General features: G+C 35.0%; 1 pseudogene; it reads right to left on the bottom strand.

Annotated features, from left to right (window-relative positions):
* Positions 1 to 7120: 7120 nt before the first annotated feature.
* Positions 7121 to 12754, bottom strand: LOC120086894 (beta-fructofuranosidase, insoluble isoenzyme CWINV1-like; annotated as a pseudogene).
* Between the last annotated feature and the right edge of the window lie 9340 nt (positions 12755 to 22094).

The raw sequence follows: 22094 nt of genomic DNA, 5'->3' as shown, positions 1-22094 counted from the left end.
ATTCATGATTGTAATTTGGAATAGTCTTGTTCCGCTGCTCATGGAAATTCCACGTCCGATTTCCTTCACCTATTAGCGGAGGAAAAGCGTATCGCACATTGGTACATTCTCAACAATTGTAAAAAAATAACAAACTATCGCAAGTACGTTTTAAACTTTATAAATTTCTAAATTCTAGAACAAATTCTTTGATATAACTTTCAAATGATCAATTTTCTAGGCAACACTTAAGGTTAATTCGTCGTGAAGCTCAAAGCGCCTCGGACTTATATATAAGACTGAAGAAAATCGAACCTGAGGATTTTCATGAGTAGCGGAATGATCGTTCTAAATTTCAATCTTATATGAACAACAACAATTACAGCCAACAAACAGAAAAATACTGGTCATGCAACATACGAAATTACAGCATACTTTACATAATAGATCAAGGGATGAAATTAACATACCTTTGAAGACTCATCTTCAATACCCTTGATTACAAACACTTCACAGCAAGACGACAATCATGAATGCTCCAACACTTCGACCGCAACACCGCACGATCATAGCGACCACGAACAAAACAATCTTCAAGACCACAGCGAACGACCTCCAATAACCTCGACTATGTCGAGTTGAGTATGGCACCACCACAATGGCTACCTCAGTATTCTCGGTGTGAAAATCCAGAAGTGTGGGCTCTGTGTGGACTTGGTTAGAGGAAGAGACCGGAGGAACAAACGTGTAAACGATTGAGTAAGTGGGAGATGGCAAATGTTTATCATATAGGCGATGCCCAATCATTTAGAAGAAGCTCCGCGATCATTTAGCAAAAGCTTCGCGATTGTTTATCTAATCGGCTAGCTGAGTGACTATCGTATAGAAACACTCCACGATCATCTAGTCTCTCTTCAGCCATCGTTTAGTAAATCTCATTTATTTGATAGCCACCGTGAATAATTTCTAAGAATAGAAACTCTCAATCATCAACTACTAAATTTAGGAAACCATTTTTCCTTTTATCTCACAATTACCATGAAACCAACAATAACCTCCCACTCAATTGATTATTAAAAAAAAAGAGATAACTATCCAATAATTAATATTATTATAAATATATATGATAACTAACTTACCATACTATATTTATAACCTATAGTTTTAATATTTCATCTCATGAAACATATAAACCATAGCTCTTTTTTTATTTCATGGTCCTTAATGTAAATCTCATTTACATTAATCCTCCACTAGATGTATCTAATACACCACACCAATTATATCATATATAATCGAATTACCTCTTGTCAATTTGAACATTTCAAATAAACACCAAGAACTAATTCTCAACTTGAATCCATTGAGCTACCAAAGGGACCTTATGAACCTGTAGCTCAAAGTTCCAATGGTATGTGAATAACTGACTAAACTCTTTAGTCACGGGATCCACCATCCGTTAACTGCCAGACACTCCACTAAAGACCGACAACTGAACTCTCTTACTACTAATATATTATGTATCCATATCAATAAATCACAGTGCGATAATCCTTCACAGATCACTCGTAAGTACAGCTGGGCCAATAATCGTTATGCCTCTGTAGTTACATCTAACTTCTTAAGTACCATTAATCCCTCTAATGAACATAAATCATAGTCTTACTATGACTGAGTTCTCTCTTCCAAAGAGAAGTTGTGGCCACTATGTTCAAGCCACGGAATCTACCCTTAAGGGAGCAATCTATCTACTTACCCCTACTTCGGGGAAGAAGTGAACTCCATCTTGTGTAACTAAGTTCCCAGCTCCCAAATCAGACAAGTTCCTAAAAAGGTAGGCATGTTGAGTTGGCAATCTAACCACTTTCACTCATATTAATCAAAAAACCACCCTTAAAGGCAGGAGTTCCTAAAACACTCAGGATTGAGGTCATGTCACATATGGTCATTTAGGTGAGTTGTAAGTCTCTAGTATCAATGGCGTTATATACAGAGACTAGTCATCTCGTGGTTCGGTCTTATATAAACTCTTTGTATAAGACACCTTCGCTCGCATGTCTCTATATGAATGGCCAGGATCTACCATCTGTAGTAGTTCACAATACTTGTAAACCTCTACAAAGCGGATCGTATCCGTAGTATCACCAGGATCAGGTATCCCTCCTTAATTCTTATACTACAGACCTATTTAGGTTATCATTTAAGACGTGATCCATTTGTATATCTCATATACATGCTTAAGTTTACATACAATAACCATGGAGCTTTGTTTATTGAATATGAGTAAATACTAGATAAAATAACTCTTATTTTATTCATATTTTGTATATAAATTACAAACTACGAGACTCCGGGAGAATTAGGACACCAATCCCAACAAAGACATCAACACAAATTTTCCGATTGGTTCAGATCTCAGGTATACATAGTATTGAAAGTTGAGAGATGATTCATTTTTTGTAGTCATTTTTAATGTATAATTAATTATCGGGTTTTATAACGGCGTGAGATAAAATATATCTCCGATGATTTCTTTTCACTTGCAATAAGACCTTCATCTGATGTGTGCTCTTACAATGGATGCATTGTTCATGGGGTACGATTTCACACTGTAGAGCGTGATAATCGTCAAGCTACACAAAATAGTGGAGTTCTAGTGGTCGGGGAGATCAGTGGGAACAGAAGTGTGGATAACAATTTCTACGGTTTTGTAAACGAAATATTAGATTTCGAATATGCGAATAGAAGACGTATTTTTTTGTTCAAGTGTAGATAGTTTGACACATATAACAACAAAAGTAATAGGACGCATGTAGATTTAGGATACAAATCGATCAATCATCACACTTTTGGTATGTCGATGAGCCTTTCATCTTTGTTATCCAAGCAGAACAAGTCTTTTACATTTATGACATAAAATATGATAGCAATTGGAAAGTTGTTTAAGTATCCAAAATAAGTGAATATGAGATGTACCAGAAGTGGATGATGTTGAAAATGCACAACTAGATTTACAAGAAATTGTCAATAGAGTCCTAGTGGATGAAACCATTGAGGAGGTTACTTTATGCAGATTTGACATTGATCCTATAGTTGTGGAAAGACCAATTATTCGACATGGCGATGATGACTTCATAAACAACGATGACTTCATAAACGATGATGAAGAACAATTATCTTCCAGTAACAGTTTAAGTGCTGATGAATAATTTGATTTAGATGACGATGATGAATAATCATGTATCTACTAAATTCTCTTTCTCTGTTTACACGTATTTCATATTAATTTTATACTGTTTTATCATTTTTGTATTTGTATAGATACGATGTCAACCCCTAATAGGCAACATGAGGCTGATGAAGAATTCCAAAAGCAAAAGATATATCTAGGCAATACGGGATCTTCTGTGGGTGACACTTTAGGTTAGTATATTTTGAAATATATTTAGTTAACTGAAATACGTCATAAATTGTTTTAAATTTTTTATTCCTCATATAGTAGCTCAGCATCCACTCGGAGAAAGCGCGATTCGCGGAACATCGAGTTGGAAAAATACGTCAAAAAACATGGGAGAATTCCAATCATGATAAGTGAGGGGGAGACGAAGCCGATTTCTCAACATTCGGTATGATTTAGTAATACGATTGGTGTCGCCGTCAGATTTCATTTCCCGTACAATGTCGTACTTTTGTTGGGGTTCCAAATGAGTTTATGGAATTGGTTAAGAGTCAATTGTTGGTAAGTTATAAGTTTATTATTTTAGAGTCAATTGTAGGCTAAAAGTCATGAACATCATATATGTTAATTCTTCCTTTATTCTTTTGTAGCCTCATTTCGTACTTGATCTATCCAATCAACGAGTTAACCATTTTGTAGAACATCAAATGAAACTTCCTTCAAAGAATTTAGAGCAGATTTGCACAAACATTACAGAAAATGTGGCAATCCTCAGCAAGCACGTGCCAACTTGTCTAGTAGGCTTAAAAATATACCAAAATATTGATATTTTTTGTGTGACCACTTCGAGAGTGAAGCGTTTCAGGTTAGAATAATTTAGGGTGTATATCATTTACTTCATTTACTATTATAGAATATTTGATTTTTTATTTGTTTTTTAATTTTTTGTTCAAATGTAGGAAATGTCGGAGACGAATAGGAAGAACAGAGAGAAATTACCGTTCGATCACGTAGGCGGATCAAAGTCGTTCCTGCAAATTCAATCAGAGTTGCAGGCAAAGGAAGTCGAGAAAATAGGACGTGTTGACCTATTTAGGGAAATACTCTAAAGGTGGCAAGTTCATGAACCAGGCAGTTGAAAATGCACATGTAACCTTTTTTGTTTTACTTTCGTGTTGTTTTTCATTTCTAATTTCAGTCGCTCGTACTTACACATTTAATTAATATGTCCAGAATCAAATGTTAGAATTACAATCCAACTCTACTCCATAAGGTTCTTAACCACTAACAAGAGATGAAATATGTGAGACGATTTTGGATAGACGACTCGAATATTCAAAAGGCCTAGGTTGGGGCCCTAAACCTAAGTCAAGAAGGGGTAGTAGCTCATCGAGTTTGTCATCTACTCAAGGAATGGAGAGAGAGGTGGGGGAATTGAGAGTCAATTTCGAACAGTCTCAGTCGAGGATTAAGGAACTTGAAGACGTTCAAAAATAAATGAGAGAGGATCATGCAAGACAAATGGAAGAAATGAAAAAAAATTAATTGAAGACATGATACTATCACAAAGAGGAGGGTCATCGAATTAGGTATGATTACTTCATTATTTAGTTATCTAATATGTTACTATCCTGCAATTATGATAGCAAAGTAGTTATGTCTTAGTAGCTTTATGATAAAGAATTGTTGGCTATCTTGTAGTTATGGTAGCCAAACAATTGGATTTTGATGTATTTTCTGTCGTTATTTGTGTGTGTGTGTGTGTGGGGGGGGGGGGGGGGGGGGGGGGGAAAGGGGGGTCGAACTTGGAGTTTTTGTGTGTTTATGGATGTTTATGAAGTTTGAACGTATTGTGGGGGGTGGGCCGATTTTGGTTTAGATTGTTTTGGGGAGAAAGTTTGAGTTTTATGTGTGTTCGTTCTTGTTTATAAAGTTTGAATATGTTGTGGGGTAGGTAGAGTTCGGTTATAATCATTTTAGAGTTGAATTTATAGGTTTTTGTGTGTTTTTTTATGTTTATGAGCGTCAAAAATGTCATGGGGGTGGGTAGAGTTTGATTATACTCGTTTTGCTCGTTTTGTCGTTGGACTTGGAGTTTTTGTGTATTTATGAATGTTTATGAAGTTTGAACGTGTTGTGGTGGGTGGGTTGAGTTTGGTTTAGATTGTTTTGAGGAGAAAGTTTGAGTTTTATGTGTGTTCATTCTTGTTTATGAAGTTTGAATATGTTGTGGGGGTGAATAGAGTTTGGTTATAATCGTTTTGGAGTAGAACTTGTAGGTTTTTGTGTGGTTTTTTATGTTTGTGAGCATCGGGAATGTCGTGGGGGGTGGGTAGAGTTTGATTATACTCGTTTTGCTCATTTTTCCGTTCAACTTGAAGTTTTTATGTGTTTATGGATGTTTATGAAGTTTGAACATGTTGTGGGAGGTGTGTTCGTGTTGTTATAATCGTTCTTATTTATAAAAGATTATGTCATTTGAATGTTTTTGTTTTATTGTAGGATGTTGTTCGAAGATGAAGTTGGACGATTGTTCAAGATGCTGTGTTCCAGATGTTGTTTTCTTCTTTGTATTTATAAACATTGTTTAAATTTTATTTCTTCTATGTATTTCTGAAAACAAATTTCTTTTATTTAGTATCGACTTTGTTTTATCGTAGGATCTTGTAACTTTTCATTTATTTGTTATAGTATGGACTTCAGTTTGTTTATATTATTTATTATGTGAATCTATTTGAGTTGGTTAATGATGCTTTATAGGTTATTCATATCAAATTTAAAAAAATTACAAATTACAAATAAAAAAAAAAAATTAAAAGCCATTATTCAACCAATGAAGGAACTCCCCACACATATTTTAGCGCGTTGGGAGTTAGCGAATAAAATAGGCCGTTGGGAGTTTTAGAACTCCCGGTGAATAAAACAGATCGTCAGGAGTTCTAGAACTCCCGACGCATAAAAGAGCGCATCGGGAGTTCCTAGAACTCTCGACATATAGAAGAGCACGTCGAGAGTTCCTAGAACTCCCGACAACATATACTAGCCATCAGGAGTTCTAGAAACAACTCCCGACAGACCCTTTCTTGCATCGGGAGTTCCTCTCTTGACGGACTTTTTTCCGACCAAACTCCCGACGATCCATCTCTCTCGACGTATTTTTCACCATTTCCTAGCGATTTGGGACACGGGAGAAGTACGATTTCTTATAGTGTAACTTATAAATTTTCACCTAATAAATTTTATCCAAATTTCTACTTAATAGAATGTGTCATGCTAAAATTCTATTAAGTATTGAACAATTGTTCCACATAATGCAAAACTAAAAAGTATTATTTTCCAAAATTAGGAACTAATAACAACTTCTTAGACTTAATTTTCTAGGGACATACATTTTTAATTTTGCTTGATTTTATTGTGGAAAATACAAAATATGGTTGTATTTGGAAATTGTCTTAGATTTTGATAGTTCATAAAGTTTGAAGTTTATCCTTAAACTTTGAAATTTGTTAATTAAAATTAAAAAATATAAAGAAATTAATGTGATAATTGATGTGTAAAAAAATTAGAAGTCGTGCTTGATATATTATTTTATAAAATATTAAGATTATTGATGTTGTCATTTATTTCATCTCAAAAGATATCGGTTATTTTAAAGGAACAAACGCTCTAAATGTAATTTTTTGGAATAAGTTTCAAAATTTAAAAGTAAAAATAAAACTTTTAAAGTCTTAACACATAATTGAAACCTAAAAATAAAACTTTTAAAATCTAAGCTCAGGATTGAAACCTACCCCAAAATTCAGGGGTAGTATGAATAATTTTATAAAATAAATTTAATTATCCAATTGGGTTATCCAAAATGCACTATATAATATATATATATATATATTATACAAATGAGAAAAAAAAATGGTGAAAAATGTCCCCCTCCCTCATTTCCTTCCTAGTTGATGGGATTTTGGTTCAATTGATTTGAGCTTTATTCAAGCTCCAAGCACTTAGTTTTTTTATGGTCACACTCTGTGTTCCATTGTTGAAAGCATAGAGACCAGCTTTGTCTCCAATGGCTAATGTTGGATAAACTCCCTTTACATCCAAAGCTTTCAACTATTGAGTGATCAATCTGTAAATTTTGTACCATTTTTCATTTTTATTATTTTGTTTATATGGATAATAAACAAAATGGCAAATTAGGAAAATTACCCTTGAAGTATCGTAGAAGTTACAATAACACCTTTAAAGTTTCATTAGTAAAAATTGGGCTCTTAAACTTCTATCCTTGTCAAAATTGGATCATCAAACTTATAATACTTTTAGAAGTTGGACCCCCCAAATAACAAAAATTGAACCTCAAACTTATACAATTACTACAATTTTTACAATTTTGTAAGGACTTAATAATTGAAAGTTTTAGGGTATAATTATAACTACTATTGTACTATAGGGGTAGTTTTTGTAATTTTTCCTAAACAAAAGTTAATCATAAATTAATAAGTGTCAATTTGAACATAGTTAAGTTGATTATAAGACAACAATAATTACGATTCTAAAGGTTGATAGTTTGATCTCTACCCAACAATTACTAAGCTAGTGTATGTGTTTTGCGTAGAAATAATGCATGAATTTATAAATAATCTCACCAAGCTTCTTAGTGAAAGATTTTCACGAGTTCGGTCCACGTCTAAGAATGCTCCATATGTGGTCTTATCATTGTTCGAGTTGAGAGAAGACCTAAGCATGAAAAAAAAAGTTTTAAAACGAATAAATAACTGTATTATAATTATTCAATGTGATCACCATAATATTTGAAGCAAAATTTAATATTTTTAATTTTTTTCTTACGTGTACTTACATTATTCCAACTAGGGGTACATGGGTTGGGTTGAAGGTATTGTTTGGACCAACTCGAAAATTCGGGTTGGTTTAATTGGCAACCCAAATGACCCAAATAAACTTTCAACTCAACCCTTAAAATTCGGGTTGGGTTTTCGAGTTATAACCTTTTTTTTTTAATTTTTAATGAAAAATATGTAAATTTATATTCAACACATGACTAATAACTAAAATCTCATATATGTATATATAATTCGGGTTGGTTGGGTCAACCCAGATTTATTTTTTAACCAACTCACAACCCAACCCAACCCAAGAACAAAACTAACCCAACCCAATCCTTACATTTTGGGTTGGGTAGTCCGGGTTGTTCGAATTATTTGAACGCCCCTAATTCCAACTCTCGTTAAATAATAATAATAATTTTTCATACCTGCTTTGATCACTACACATAAGAACAACATATTTGTGATATCCTTTGAATACTCTAAAGAAGATTGAAGTGTACTCTTTCAAGTCATTTGAAGCCAAAACTAGAAGCCCAAATGGACCAACTCCACCCTTTGCAGCTGCTCCCTTTTGGCTACAAACCAATTGTGGGTCTTTCCATTTAGGTTTCAACATTTGAGCTTTCTTAAAGTTTTCCACTTTGAATGAAACCTCAACATCTGCCTGTAATTAACAATACCAAAAACAAACAAACCACAATATCAAATAATATTAATGGACATTGCCATTTCTTGTTTTGCTTTCAAAGTTGTTAAATCATCGATAGACTTAAAAACTTAAACTTAAATTTACGAATTATGATAAATTTAATGAAATTAACATTTTAATACTCTTTCTCTTACATGTGAGAATGACATTACATAAGTTTGAAAATATAGGACTTCTTGCTCATATACTATTATGTTAAAGTATTGATTGACCCAAAAGTTTAAGTAATTTGTGAATTATGGTAAATTTAGACCCCGTTTGATTACCATATTGTTTTTTTTATTTTTTGTTTTTAAAAATTAAATCTAATTTCTCCCAGTTTCTTACCATGATTTGCATCTTTCTTAAGTGTAAGAGTTGAATTCTTAACCAAATTCCAAAAATAAAAATAAGATTTTTAAAAACTATTTTTTTTTTTCAAAATTATGACTTGGTTTTTGAAAACATTAGTAAAAAGTAGATAACAAAACAATAAATTTAGAGTTAAAACGAGGGTTTATGTGCTTCATTTTCAAAAACCAAAAATCAAAAATAAAAATGAGACATTAATTATATCAACACTTCAACAAAAATGTAAATCAATAAGACAATTTGGCACATGAATAATCTATAAGTTCAGTTATAAATATGCTTATGAACATTGCCCTTTATATAAAAAATACCACTATACTTCCAAAACTATCCTAATGTAGAGACCATTTAGAATTTACGTAGAAAATTAGAATAGATGGGTAGGGGAGTGACTTAAAAAAAAAATTTGGACCATCACATCGTTTTAGGTTATACAAATTTGACTTCAACCATTGATCCTTTGTTCAATACTTGATTTGTCAATTTAAGTTTGTTGTTTCGAAGTTTTAGAATTTCTTGAATTGGCCATTGAATGAGTTGGCTTCCAGATGCATAAAGCCAAACAGCCCTTGGAATTGTCTACAAAATCGTAACCCAATAATTGATGTATCCCTCATTTGGTTCTACTAATCAATTTTCTCCACTATCTTAGAATATCGTCCAACATTTTTCTTTACCCATTCAATAATTACATAAAAACATAAAATAATATTTCACAAATGGAGGGATCAAAGTGTAAACAAAATTCAACTTTATAGCGGAATCTTTTAGGTTCCGTTTGATAATTATTTTGTTTTTTTTTTAAAATTAAGCTTATGGACACTATTTCTGCCTCCAAACTTCTTCCTTTGTCATCTACTTTTCACCAATTGTTTAAAAAATCACCCAAATTTTGGAAACTAAAAAAAGTAGCTTTCATTTTTTTAAAAAAAAAAATTGCCTAAGAATTCAACTATTGTACTTAAGAAATATGCAAATCATTGTAAGAAATATTGATGAAATAGGCTTCATTTTCAAAAAAAAAAAAAAAAAATGATTACCAAACAAGACTTTAGTTTTTAAATTTTAGTTTGATTTTTTATAAATAACATATTTGAAATGTAGGTAATAATAAGATAAGAAAGGTGTAGGTAGGAGTAGAACTAGTGATGGTAATTAAACTTATAATTTTAAAAAATGCAATACTTGGGTGCATTTTGAGTTGCACCCATCTACATGCAGCAGCTCCCTCCAATCACATAATCAAAAGTAGGAGTGCAATAAAAAACTAAAAAATTGAAAATCCAAATCGATCCAATGGTTTTATTTGGTTTTTTAATATAAAAGTGGACATATTAGTTTGTATTTTGAAAAAACCAAAATGTATTGGTTCGGATCAATTTTTTATTAGAAAAATCAATCAAAACCGAATTGAACCAATAATATATATACCCTTGAAAATAAACTCTACATTAGGTATTTTTTTAGTATTTTAATTATTATGGTACATATATGTTTGATGTTTAGACCAATTATTATGGAGTGTGTATGTATGTTTTTTTATTTAAAAAAGCGGCAAGAAAAGAATAAAAAGTCTCAATTTATAAAAAAAGACCCGATTTTAATTTAAAATAAGTAAAAAGGACCCTTCAAAACAAAGTGAAAATAAAAATTTCAAAAATGAAAGAAAAAGAAAAAAATACAAAAAAATCAAGAACCAAACTGATAATAAACTGATCCAAGTAAAACCAATCCACTAGTTTTGTTCTTTACTGGATATTGGTTTGGATCCCTTCTCTGTAAAACCGATTGGTTTCATTTGATTCTCGGTTGGCCCCAAAACCGACAAAACTGAACCGACTATCACTCCTAGTCAAAAGAATCAAAATTATTCTTTTAAAAAAAATTATCAGGTAATAAATTGTGGTTTGACAATTAAGTAAGTTGCATAAAAAATAGGTGCAACACAAGATGTATCCAAATATTTTTTAAAAAAAATTATAAAATATGTTCTTAAGAATTGACTGATGAACTTAAAATTACCTGAACACCGGACCATCCCTTCTTGATATAATCACCAACACTTGAAGATTCATTGACCCAGCCCCACAAAACCCTTCTCTTCTTCTAGCTATCAAAGAATGTTTTTGAAGCATAGTACTTCTCATAATCATATCTTAATCCATTGTAACCTTCTATCGACCCTTTATTTGGAATGTAAATGTCTTTTTCCCAATTATATGTTCCAACTGTATAAACGTCGTGCTTGGTATCATCCAAGCTCACCTTCAGCACGTACTTCACGTGTGGTCCGTTCATTCTCGTCTCCATGCCGGTCCGAGCGCTTCTTGCCACGGGGAAGAAATCTGGACACTCTCACATCCCCATCCCATCCTTATAATGTAGAGGGTGACCAACCTATAACAATATCATAAATAAACATTAAATATATCCTCGAAGTTAGAGGTCAAAAAAGAGTTTGATTAAGACTATATATATCTTTGACCTGATCCCATCGAACGAAATCTTTGCTTCGGTACATGATGGCGAGTCCACGGGCGTCAGTTTTGCTTCCAAAGATGACTCGCCACTCCCCGTCGCTGCCAAGCCAGGTGGGGGGGGGGGGGGGGGTCCCGGAAGGAGCTAGAGTTGATATGGTTTTGTGAGGTGGGGGCCATGAGAGGGTTCTTTGGGGATTTCACCCATTCTCTTACATATGGGTCAGAGAGATTCATAGGGACAGTCAAGTTTTGAACTTGTTGGTTTTTAGGGTTAATTCCTGTGTACAAAATCACTGGTTTGTCGCCGGGGAGGTTGGTGCTGGATCCCGACCAGCAGTCTCGATATCGGACTATTCTGATAGGTAAATAGTGTGATCTTGGGGTTCCCAATTGATCAGGTCCGTTGATGTGGAGTGAGCCCACACAATATTGCCCCACACGACTCCTTTAGGGTTATATTGGTAAAAAAGATGATAAATTCCTTTGTATATCATTGGACCTGAAATATTTCAAACTTAGATATAGAACAATGAGAGGGAACGATATAGTTTCAAATTTTTTTATTTTGTGTTGAATAGATGATCATTCGTGTCGTTTTGTTATTTCATTTGAGCAATTTACAAGATGCTTAATTCTAATCTTTCAAAATAGATTATTAAAAAAAATCTTATTAATTAGGTATACAAATTAAAATTTTAAATGATTTTACTAAAACACTTCAAATATTTTTATTAAAAAAAATGAGTGCATTCTGACTATATCCATATCTTTGTTTATATCATCTACTTGTCCCATTACAATATATATGTCACATGACAAAATCTTTATTTTTAAACAAAAATATTTTAATTTTTTTTAATTTAAAAAATATCAGTACTACTAAAAAAAATAATTAGATGGAGTTTGTTAGACAAATGTAGGAAGTTAAAAAAGGAAGAACAAAGAAGGAAAATTACCAACTTACCATTTGGATCTGCATTTTTCCAGTGAATTCCATAGCCATTTCACATGTCAAAGAAAAAAATTGGAAAATTTATTAGAAAAAAGAAAACTCGAAAGGAAAAAAAGAAAAAAAGAAAAAAGAAAGTGAAAAATTACCATTCATTCAATTCTTGGGAGGTTGAAAACGATAGGAAGTTCTATAAGGTTGTTGTTGATAATCATGAGGAACAATAAAGTGAGATGTTTGAGCTTTGTAAACATGGTGAAAAGCTTCAAGTTGTGAAGAACCAGAGAGAGAAGGAAGCCATTGGAGAGGGGATATAATCTTGTGAAGAAGATGACTTAATTTCTTGGGTTTTGGCCAAATACCTATATTTATATATCAAAATCTGATTATGGTTGGTTATATGTAGATGAGAGAGAGAAAAGGGAAGAAGCTAAGAAATAGAAATTTGAAGGTTGGATTGATAAGTATCAAATTTGAAGATATTGAAGATTTTATAATGAGATTGCTTTTACTTGGAGAATTGCAAATCCATCCATTGATGATCAAATTTCTGTTGTGTTTGTGAGCTAAAAATGGGTGATATCTCAAAACCATACACATGGGGAGAAATGGAGGAGAAAAGCAAGTCTAGCGCTTGACAAAGTAAATATGAGAATTTCGTAGTCTTCCTCCAGCTAAAACTTGATACTCTATAACACGTGTCAAAACGATCAGTATAGTTTAACTAATATAAAATATGTACTATTATTCTCAAATTCAGAAATTCGATTTTTCCTCTATATCGCATAATGGCACACATCATTACTTATACTTTTCTTATAGAAATCACCATCTAGTTTCAAATCTGATTAATTACTTCAATACAAACTTATTAGTTCTTAATCTAAATGTTGGTTAAATTGTGACTAATCTAATTTGAGTACTTACCTAACATCCATCTAAGGTAAAATAGCTTCTTAATGTCACTTTATCGGTATACTATATTGTTATAGGAAGAACCGAAGACAAGGAAACAAGATTGCAGGTAGTTGAAACGTTGTCAACTTCTTTCTGTTATATTGTTGTAACTACCAGAACTTCATCATTGACCTTGAGCGCCTGTGTATATAAAGAAAGCGAACGTGAGAAGAACGTAAGAGAAAAAGAGAGAGCAAGGTATTCATTCTGTAATAACTTTGAAGAATAAGTAATAAAAGGGACCCTCCTGATTTGAACAGTGGACGTAGGCCTATGGCCGAACCACTTACACACTTGTGTTCTTTCTTTCTTACTCTACAATCGTTTAGCATTTATTTAAGTATCGTCTACACGGTCGTGTAGTTCCTATCGCATCGTGTACACAATCGTTTAGTTCTGTATCTCATCATCTATACAATCGTCTAGCTTTTCAGCTGTCATTCATATGATCGTCTAGCTCTAATCAATTGTCGTCTACACAATCGTCTAGTGCTTCGTTCTATATGATTGAGTTGCCATCAGGTAAACAATAGAAAATTTTTCAAGCTTTAAGCATACAGCCAATCATGAAGGTCATAGTACTTGACTGACAATTCTGAGTAATTTGTGAGAAGGTCATAGTTATTTGGGACAACAAGTGGTATCATAGCTCAGAGAATAGTTCAAGACAAATCCAAGATTTGAATTCTTGCATACTTCGAATCAGATAAGTCAATCTTGATGATCAAGAATGGCAACAACCAGATATAAAATCGAGAAGTTCGATGGTAAGACAGACTTTGAATTATGGAAAGCGAAGATTAAAGTAGTCTTGGGATAGTAGAAGACACTACTGGCCATTACAGACTCTACAAAATATCCTGAAACACTCACTGATGTAGAGAAAGAGACAATCAAGATAAATGCTTATGGAACCATTGTCTTGAATGTCACAGATAGTGTTTTAAGGTAGATTGTTAACCAGCCTACTGCCTATGCCCTCTGGAACAAATTGAACGAGATTTATCTCAACAAAGACCTACTTAACAGAGCTTTCTTGAGGGAAAGATTTTTCATTTACAAGATGGATGCTGCAAAGTCCCTCATGGATAATTTGAATGAGTTCAAGAGACTGTTTTCAGAATTTATATCAATAGGTGACAATATTGGGGAAGAAAATGAGGCTTTCGTATTACTTAACTCTCTACCAGAATCATTCAAAGATGTCAAGACAATCATGAAGTACGGTAGAGAAAGAGTAACAACAGAAGCAATCATATCAGTAATAAGAGTCAGAGAATTAGAGTTACAAATGAGCAAGAAAGATCAATAAGGAGGTGAAGGCTTGTTTTCAAAGGGGAAAACAAAGAACAACGAGAAGGGGAAACAAAATGATGGTGACAAGTCCAAGATTAAGTGCCATTTTTTCCACAAAATGAAACACATGAAGGACTGTTATGCCTTGAAGAAGAAGCTGAACCAACAGAACAAGGGTGGAAAGTAGACTGAGGCTACTGTGAGGGAGAATTCCCTTGTGTAATCAGATGCATTGGCTGCAACTAAAGAAGGTGGAGAGCAGAATTCTATGAAGACTCAAGATTGGGTGGTAGATTATGACTGTTCAGATCATATAACACCATCTAAAGGGTGGTTTTGTACCTACAAAAAGTAGAATGGAGGGCTGATCTACATGGAAAATGACAACACCTGCAGAGCTGTTAAAATAGGGTCTGTATCCTTGCAAATGCAAAATGGTTTAGTGAAGTTGATTAGGAATATGAGGTATGTTCCAACATTGAAGAGAAATCGCCTATCTTTAGGTATGTTTGAGGCTATTGGTTGTGAGTATAGAGGTGTTGGAGGCACCTTTGAAATAATTAAAGACTCTAAAGTAGTATTGGTAGCAACAAAAGTGAATGGTTTGTATGTCATCAAAGATGTGCAAATGACACATTTGGCCTTGATGGCAACTGATGAAGAACCCACAGAAGATGAGTTATAGCACAAAAGGCTTTCTCATATCAGTGTGAAAGGGCTGCAAGTACTCTCAAAATAGGGGATTCTTCCAAGGGGTGTTGGAGATAGCTTAAAATTTTGTGAACATTACATACTAGGCAAGCAACAAGGCAAGGCTTCCCTAAAGGGCAACACACCTCCAAAGAGATCCTAGAATATGTGCATTCAGACTTGTGGGGGTCAACTCACTCTCCATCTCTAATTGGAGTAAGGTACTTTATTTCCTTTGTAGATGATTACTCAAGGAAGAGTTGGGTTTACTATCTAAAAACCAAAGATGAAGTGTTTAGTAGATTCAAAGAATGGAAGACCTTGATTGAAAAGCAAACCTCTAAACATATTAAACACTTGAGAATTGACAACGGTTTAGAGTTTTATGGAGAGAAGTTTAACTTGTTTTGCAGGGAGCATGGCATTGTGAGGCACAGAATAGTGAGGTACCCACCTCAACAAAATGGAGTAGCTGAAAGATGGAATAGAACAGTACTGGAAAGAGTGAGATGTCAACTGTACAATGCTCTTTTGCCTGAAAAGTATTGAGCTGAACCTGTTTTCTACACAATCTACACTCTAAATAGGTGCCCACATCAGTCCATAGAGTTGAAAACTCCTGAAGAAAGGTGGATAGGATAGCCTCCTAAGCTGGAACACTTGAAGGTGTTTGGATGTGTAGTCTACGTACATCAAAACCAAGGTAAGTTGAAACCTAGGGTTGTAAAATGCATGTTTTTAGGCTTTACACCGAGAGTGAAGGGTTATAGTTTCTGGCATCCTGTTGAGAAGAGATGTGTAAACAGTAAAGATGTGGTATTCAGAGAGAATGAGATGTTTATAATGTCTGAACAACCAACTACATCTATGTCAAAGACAAGTAGCACAAAGTTTGAGGTAGAGCCTCAATATGATCAGGGAGCTTCTACTTCCTCCCAAAATCTAGAAATTGAAGGTGATGACATTGCTGAAACAAGTGAACATGTGTCAAGTGAACAAGTAGAGACACATGGAGACTTATAGAACTATTCATTAACAAGAGACAGAACAAGAAGAACCATTGTACCACCGCAAGATATCAAGAATCTGACTTTGCTAGTGTTGCTTTAAGTGCTACCATTTCATTAAGTAACAATGAACCCACCAGCTTTGAGGAAGCAACAAACAGCCTTAATGCTAGACAGTAGATTGAGGCAATGAATGATGAAATGAAGTCCCTCAACCAAAATGACACTTGGAGACTAGTACCTTTGCCTAAAAGGTACAAACCTATTTCATGTAAGTGGATTTAGAAGTTTAAAGAAGAAATTCCAGGGGTTCAAAAGTCTAGATTCAAGGCAAGGCTAGTTGCTAAAGGGTTCACATAAAAGAAAGGTATAGATTACACTAAGGTCTTTTCTCCAGTGGTGAAGCACACATCCATTAGGCTACTCCTCTCCTTAGTTGTTCAAAAGAACTTGGAATTAGACCAATTGGATGTGAAGACAACCTTTCTACATGGATTGTTGAATGAGACTATTTACATGAAGCAACCTCAAGGGTATGTGAAGAAAAGAGAAGAAGACTTTATGTGCCTACTAAATAAGTCTATCTATGGCCTCAAGCGGTCACCAAGGTGTTGGTATGAGAGGTTTGATGAAGTGATCTCCAAAATAGGGTTCAAGAGAAGTTCATATGATTGGTGTGTGTATACAAATTAGAACCGGTTTATCTACTTCTTATTATAGATGATACGCTACTGGCCGAGAGTTCCAAAGAAGAGTTGAGGCAGGTTAAAATTCTTCTAAAGAAAGAGTTTGATATGAAATACCTAGAGGAATCGACAAGGGTTTAGGCATTGAAATTGAAAGAGACAAAAAACAGGGCAGATTGCAAGTGAGTCAATCAGAATATTGTGCAAAAATATTGCAGAGGTCCAAAATGGAAGGTGCTAAACCATTCCTCTTGCACCTCATTTCAAGCTTTCAGCTGCAAATAGTCCAAAAAGTATAGACGAAGAGTATATAAACCATATGAAGGTTGTTCCCTATTCCCAAGCAGTAGGGTCTCTAATGTACCTAATGACTTCTACCAGACCAGATCTATCCTATGTTACAAGTGTAGTCAGTAGGTACATGGCAAACCTTGGTAAACGACATTGGGAAGCAGTCAAATGGATATTGAGGTATCTGTGTTCATCAAAGGAAGCAAGGGTCTTGTATAGACAGAATGAGTCATCCAATGATGAAATGTATGGTTACGTTTATACAGATTATGCAGGGGATTTGGATAGAAGGCGCTCACTATCAGGCCATGTAGGAACATAATCAACTTATCTAAAAACCAAAAATTTCACAGCAGAACCAAGCACATTGACATCAAATATCATTTTATCAGACAGGAGATTGAGAAAGGGGAAGTTGAGGTAGTGAAGATTCATACCTCAGACAATGCAGCTGATATGTTGAACAAAACAGTTCCACTAAGCAAACTTGGTCGATGCTGACCAAAAGATCTAGAGGAATTATTTGTACCATTATAGACGCATCGCAAAAAACCGCAGTAAGACAAGGAGAATTCTAAAAGGATATGCATAAAAGATAAAAAGAAAAGGACCTTAAGTAGAAGAACGCATGTGACAATGCGTTGGAGTTCATGCGATTGAAGCCATGCGTTGAAGGATGTGGAGGATTTCGTTGTAACTGCGCACCGAGGAGGGTTATTATCGCACCTACAAGAAGCAAACGCACCACAACCAAGGAAGCAACCGTATATCCAAAATAACAATAAATAAAAATAATAAACTAAACTAGGAAAGCAATGTAAAAGATAGAGTAGAAGACGTCCCTAGAGAAATTGGAGTGTTGTTACCGCAAAGAGTCTCCCATACAGGAGATGGCTCTCAACTGCTTGGGTCAAGGGCACGCCCTGACCATTGGAGCTTCCAGCAATTGTTGGATGCATGATGGTTGACATGCGTCTAAGACTGCTTCCAGCTCATGCGACAAATAACCTTTCTATCTCGGGGTCAATATTTGACTTTTGATGCTTCACCTATACTTAAAATATTGTTTGCAGCTTAGTCGCACAATCTACAATACGCCTAAGATTGAAAGGATGCCTGCAAAAACACAAAAAAACTTCACAAAACATTAGCTGCCAAGTCCCCGACAACGACGCCAAAAACTTGTTGGGATAATTTAAGGACGCGTTTTGTTTTGTTTTGTTTTTATCATTTAAGGACGGATGGGTTTGAACATGAAATCATGCGTTAGACATAACTGATGTGTTTTCTCCCATGCATCTAAGGTCATGCGTCGGAATGATGATGCGTTAATCTTAGCATGCAATGATCACACGTTCCTATCACAAGTTTTCTTACGCTTGCGCCAAGTATAACACAAACGCAAGTTTCTCGGGTAATTCGAAGTCGAACACGAGGACTTTTCACTCAATAATATTTGTGAAGTAATGCGTTTGAGGCAATGAATAAGAATAAAAATAAAGTGAATAAGGTTTAAATGTTTTACACACCACTCCTACTCCTAACTAAACAGATTGAGCAATAGAAGACTTGTAATGAGAATAAGTAAAGACACAACAACCAATAACGCATAGTAATGTTTACTATCTTAAATCGCCCTAGTAATCCCAGCTCGTTGCACTAATGCATCACACCTCTCGGTGGTCAGCTGCATGACTATATCTCTATAGTGCATGGTTGCGTCGAGCATAAGATTGTGTCTATCTCTAGATACAATACGAACCTTGCTTAGTGCGTTCCATCCCTTACCTTCTCAGGCAGTTAAACGCGACTACTTAACTTATAGACAAGCAATGCATCATCCCATAGATAGGCGTGCCAAAGCCTTTCACCAAGCAAAGAGGATTAACTCACTATACTCACACAATGCACACCTCTCGGTGGGTTGCTACATGCGTCCTATCTCTAGACTACACGATTAAGCATGCGATTGAATTTGATAAATAAACGTTGAAGATAAACTATGATAGAGATGAACTGATGAAGAAGACGGTAATGAAGGAATTAAGATTTGCATTGATCACAAAATATTTTAATATCTCAAGCTAAAATGTAATACAATACAAAGATTAGAAGGGAGATGAAGGACTCTGCATCAAGGCTGTCGGTGGTGCCATGGTTGAATGGTAGAGATCTCTCTCTCAAGCTCTATCTCCGGCAAATACTCTGATCGTCCTTCGGTCTAGGTTGTGAAGATGAAGAATTCTCACTAGAAATCTTTTTCAAGCTCTCATCTGTGATCACAAACTTCTGCCTTGAGGCAGAAGCTCGGATGTCTCAAAATGAAGGTCTCAAGGGCTATTTATAGAATTAGGATGCCGACAGCTATAATGATGAAGGTATGGCTCACTGCTTCTTTTGTCGCAGTATGGGCATTGTCACATCGCCTTATCTTGTTGATACTCCCAAGGTATGCATCCGAGCTAAATTTAGCTAAAGTTATCAACGCGTTCTACCCATCTTGCGATCTTCTATTATGGCTGTCAATCCGTGGTCGCAATCTCTATTTGTTCACCGCATTCTCTATGCACTGGACGCATGCGATTACTGTAACTTCCATGCGTTGGACGCATGGGGTTGCCGTCTGCGTTCATCTTTTGACGTCGCCTAGCTTCAGGGCATGCGTTTGTCTGTGATTGCTTATTATAAACGCATGCGTTTGATTCCTGCGATAGCTACAAAAATAGACACTTTGGCACGGAATAACGCATAATATTGGGTCAGTGAGGTTTTAGGTGTTTATCGACGCAAAACTCAATTTTTAACAAATTCTAAGTATTATCACTGTGTTTTCTACCTGTTAGCCCTCATAATTCTAAATAAAAGGCTTATAATAACTGGCATTTATGCCAGTTATCACCTGTGTATATAAAGAAAACGAATGTGAGAAGAACGTAAGAAAAAAAGAGAAAGCAAGGCATTCATTCTATAATAACTTTGAAGAACAAGTAAGAAAAGAGACCCTCACGATTTGCACACTGGACGTAGGCCTTTGGCCGAACCACTTAAACACTCATGTTCTTTAGTTCTTACACTACGATCATTTGCCATTTAGTTAAGTATTGTTTACATGATCGTGTAGTTCCTATCGCATAGTGTACACGATCGTTTAGCTCTGCGTCTCATCGTCTATACGATCGCTTAGCTCTTCAGCTGTCGTCTATACGATCGTCTAGTTATAATCAAATATCTTCTACACGATCTTTTAGTGATTCTTTCTATCGTTTACATAATTAAACTATTGTTTAGTTCTTGGAGTTTCGTCTACACGATTGAGCTGCCATTAGGTAAATGATAGAAGAGTTTTCAAGCCTTAAACATACAGCTTCCCCTGAGTCTTGAATTGTACTTAACCGTTAATTTTGAGTAATTTATGAGAAGATCATAGTTATCTGGGACAACATATATGAATCATATTAGGCCATCCGGTAGATTATTCATCCCACTTTGGTCAAGCTACAACTCGTTATAATTTGTGGTGAGTCAATCTATATGTAGTGGAAATTAGATAGAGGTGTGTGTTGGAAGATTAACGTTGATGCTTCCTGCTACCAAAACTTGGGTTGTAAGGGCTTATGATGGATTGTGCATGATTCCTATGGATCTTTGGTCGGAGTGGGTATGCAATTAATTAAAAAGAAGTGGAGAATCAAGCGACTGGATTTAAAAATTAAACATTGAAGAAGCTTTGACTCAAATACCTCAGTTTTTTATTTGTTTATAACTAACATTGTAACTAACTCTGTAAACGGTCAGTTGGTTTACTCTATAAATACCTCTGATTTTAAAATCAACGTAGAGAGTTATCATCATTTTTCCTAGTTTTCTATAAACAACAAAAACTGTACGCAATCTTCATTAGTAAAGAAGTCATATCTTCCCAAGGACGTAGACAATCTTGTCGAACCACGTAAACACTGTGTTTCATATTCTTGCCTTATCTTTCTTGTTCATATGATCATTTTCTTTACTGCAAATCGCGCCCCATTCATTCACCATTCAAATCACATCGAGTAATCTGATTATCGAGTTCAATCGCGCATCGAACTTCGCTATCGAGCAGCTTCGAGTTGATCGTTTTCACCTTCGAGTCGCACCGAGTATTGTTCAAGAATCAATCGAGTAAGATCGAGTTTTAGTTCAGTTGTCATCAGGTTCCATCGAGGATTTAACAGAGACTCGTCAGACGAAGAAGGGAATTCTCATCAAGCATCGAGTAGGAAGACGTCGAACATCGAGATTCGAGTATCGAGGATTTGACAGAATATTTCTGAGCCTTTTCTTCATCTTTTCAGCGTTGATCTTGAGTATTTAAACCTAATGAAGAGTGGTTAGCCCAACAATTTGTGGTATCAGAGCGTTTGAAGATCATCAAGGTCAACTTTCTTGGAGCATCAAATTACTCAAGAAGTCTAGACTTGATATTCGATCAGATCATAAATGGTTGTTGCAAGGTATGAAATTGAAAAGTTCGATGGGAAGGGCGATTTTAGCCTATGGAAGGCCAAGATCAAAGCTATTCTGGGACAACAGAGAGCACACAAGGCCCTTTTGGACCCATCAACTCTGCCACCTACTGTATCAACTCAATAAATGGAATACATGCAGCTTACAGCATATGGGACACTGGTTCTTAATCTC

The sequence above is a fragment of the Benincasa hispida genome, chromosome 9 (assembly GCF_027475165.1).
Source record: "Benincasa hispida cultivar pf3 chromosome 9, pf3_genome.v1.1, whole genome shotgun sequence".
NCBI classification, from domain to species: domain Eukaryota; kingdom Viridiplantae; phylum Streptophyta; class Magnoliopsida; order Cucurbitales; family Cucurbitaceae; genus Benincasa; species Benincasa hispida.
This window is presented reverse-complemented; position numbering and strand designations above follow the sequence as displayed.